Consider the following 3,552-nt stretch of genomic DNA (forward strand, 5'->3'; position numbering starts at 1 on the left):
TAGAATTTGTAGCTTCTTACCAAAAGCAAAAAAACTCCTTATGCTGCTATTCAAAAGCACTTTTTAATCTTGGCCAAACACATCCAAATTTTAGAAAAGTACTGTTACTGATTAAAAAAAGTATTTTTCGCCTCCCAAAAGCTTGGCCAAACAAGCTCTAAAATGATCATTACACTCTCAAAAGAAATAATTTTCTTTAATTTTTTCCACCTCACCAGGGGCGGCTCAATAAGTTTGGTGGCCTAAAGCCAAACTTTAAGGGGGCCCTATAAAAAAAATCCTAGGTATTTTTAGTTGAAGTAGATTTTTCTAACTTTTTGAATATAAAATCTTTAATAATTTTTCGCATAAACCATTTAATCTCTCATGTGACCGTATTGATTTTAAGTAATAGAACATGATTCTAGAAGTTGATAACTTTATATTAAAAGAATTTTTTGATATTTTAATATATTTGTTGCAATGATGAAAACCTAAAGAAAAAAAATGGAATTTAAAAGTGTATAACTTATTTACTAATGATTAATGTAATATTTGATATATATATATATATATATATATATATACACTTTAATCGAAAGTGTTCGGTTCGAGTATTTGGAATGAAAAAAATCCCTTATAGGAATAATTCTCACTCTAACGGACTTTATACGGTACGCATTCGAATTAATCAATACCCCAAATTAAATACCGGACATCAAATAGGAATTGGAAAACAAAAATTGGGACCCCCAAAATTCTGTGGCCTAAAGCCTCTGCTTTAGTGACTTCACCCTCTGGCCGCCCCTGCACCTCACTGTAACATTGTTCCACCTTATCTCTCTTGCTTGACGAGTCCGGAACCAAAATGTGGTTCTTTTGGACTCAAAATACTTTTTTTAGGTGGAAAAAAAAAAGTTACCATTCTATATAAAATGCGGTTATGAACCGTGTTTTACCTTAACAGCCTTTTGGGACGTTAAGGTAAAGCGCGGTCTATTACTGCATTTTATATAAAACATAGTTTAATATCGCGCTTTACCTGGAAGCTGATAAGACAGCTATATAAAGCGCGGTTCATTACTGCATTTTATATAAAATGCAGTAAGAAACCGCGTTTTACATGTTTTGTGGGCCCACCAATTACTCTTCTACGCTTAACTGACATAACAATAATTCAAATATGTAAAACGCCCTTTTAAACTGCGTTTTACTTCCAAAAATTTCGACCCCCCCCCCCTGCCGGATTGGGCATTGCCTTATATAAAGGCGTTAANAACGCCCAATCTGCTTGGCCCTGGCTTCCAAAGTTTGTTTAGCTACTTGATTCTATTCTTGAAGTTGTAACAAATCTCTTTCTAACTGTGCCATTGCTGCATAACAGTGTTCTTTTTCAGCCTTAAAGTCTTTCGCCTGCTTGATCATTTTGTTCTCAACGACGACGATCTTTTCCTTCAACCCCACAACCTCATTGTCATATTTCTCTTTCAATTGTTTAACCAAGCGTGCCCGCTCCTCCGCATTCTTAGCCAATTTTGTTCGAGCCCTGGCTAGTTCACCCTCTGCTTTGTTCAGATCAAAACTATGTTCACCCACTTTCTGCCTGAGGTTATCTATAAGCTTTTCACATTTTGCACTTCTGGCGGGATTTTCAGCTGCTATTTTCATTTCTCGAATCTGGGCTCGAAGGGCCTCATTTTCTTTCGCTAGCTTTTTCTTTTCACCCTCATCCGCCGCAGCTTGCAAACCACTCTCGAATTGAAGGTCCTGTGTCTCTTGACGACTCTTGGAGCAACCAGATACTTGTGTCTCAGAGGAATCTCAGCGCTCCCAATATATCCGGCTATTTCTTCCAAAGTTGGGGTGAGTTCAAAATCTGAGAAATGAAACACGTTGTGGGCCGGGTCCCAGAATGTAACCAATGCCTTTATGATGTCCCCTCTAGGCCTGATCTTCAGCAACCCGGTAAGACCTGCCAAGTATAGATTGACCTTATCTTGCCCTGATTTACCCAGGTCTTCCCACCACAAACACAGCTCCAAAGGAATTTTGTTCATGACTGTCATTGGAAAATTTTGACTCGTGCTCATTCTACACATTTATTAGGGTGATTAAGCAAAAATCATGATTCATTTGACTCAAAAACAAAGCTGACACTTGTTTTTCAGATTTTCATTTCAAAAGTAAAAACCCGGCTTTGAAAATACAGCCTTTCAGCACTTCCGGGAGAAGATTTTAAGGTTGTACTTGCTAACCGGCCAAAATTGAAAAAGAGACCAAAGGTGGCTGTTCTTGCAAAAACAGCCTTCCGGCGTCCTTTTGGGGACATTCGGCTATTTTTGACAAGAATGGCATCACCTTACTTATTCACAACAAAGCAATAAAAAATTTTGGTTCTTCTTGGGCTATTTTTGCAAAAGGAAAGTTGGACCCGATGGGGGTTGCCTACGTATCCCACATCCGGTGAGAATCAAACTGGAGTAGTTCGGGCAGGTTTGATGAAAAATAGAAACCAACTATTTCAAAAAGGAAAACAGAAAATTTTTGTCAGAATTTTGGCAGAGTTTCAGTATATTTTGGACACTGATTTTTCAAAACAAGTAATTATCTCTCTGAGCCCTCACATTGATTTTTCTTTTCCAACTCTCCTTTAATCATTCATAAGCCGGTCAACATGCAAATTCGAAGCAAATAAATGCACAAGTAGCAAGTAGGATGCATCAGGATGGTCCGTTATTTTGGGTACACCTGTCCTAGACGGACCCAACCCCTGTGTTGAGTCCCCAAAGTCAAATGCACATGATGCAAACAAACGTTCCTACTAGGGATTCGGTATGTGGCTTTTTTATACTAGGTTTAAAACCTGGGTTTATTGTTCTAGACCTGGCTTACCCGAGCGGACAACTCGAGCCAGGGGGGGCAGCGTACCGGAAATACAGAAGCTTCACCGGCTTTGCAACTTGTCCGAACCTCGTTCTAAAATGGGATAAGACTCTAGACAGAAGAGAAGTCACACGAAGTGCACCCTTCTCCATGATTTAGAAGACTCGGAGAGAGGAAGGGTTTCGTAGCAGTTTATATACAGTTCACAGAATATCAAAGCGGTAAAAGCAACACTTAGCACATTAGGCCCAAATGTAACAAAATCAGATAATAAATAAAGCCAAATATAACAATTATTCTAAGCTCGAATTCTGAACCCAGAACCAGAAGTTCTGGGTTCTTGTCCCCAGCAGAGTCGCCAGAGCTGTCACACCTCCTTTTTTCTACCCCCGTAAGGGTATAAGGGAGTTTTTTCAATTAAAGGACAATCTAAACGGGATTATTTAATATAAAAAAAGACTCAGAGTCGCTACTTGGGATAATTTATGGTGTCCCAAGTCACCGATTCAAATCCCGAGTCGAGAAAAAGATTGACTCTGTATTATAGTCCGCGAACCAGAAATCCGGGTAAGGAATTCTGTTAACCCGGGAGAAGGTGTTAGGCATTCCCGAGTTCCGTGGTTCTAGCACGGTTGCTCAACTGTTATAACTGGCATAATTATCAAATTTTAAAAAACATTTTGAACCTAT

Source organism: Nicotiana attenuata, unplaced genomic scaffold, assembly GCF_001879085.1.
Source record: "Nicotiana attenuata strain UT unplaced genomic scaffold, NIATTr2, whole genome shotgun sequence".
Classification (NCBI taxonomy): Eukaryota; Viridiplantae; Streptophyta; class Magnoliopsida; order Solanales; family Solanaceae; genus Nicotiana; species Nicotiana attenuata.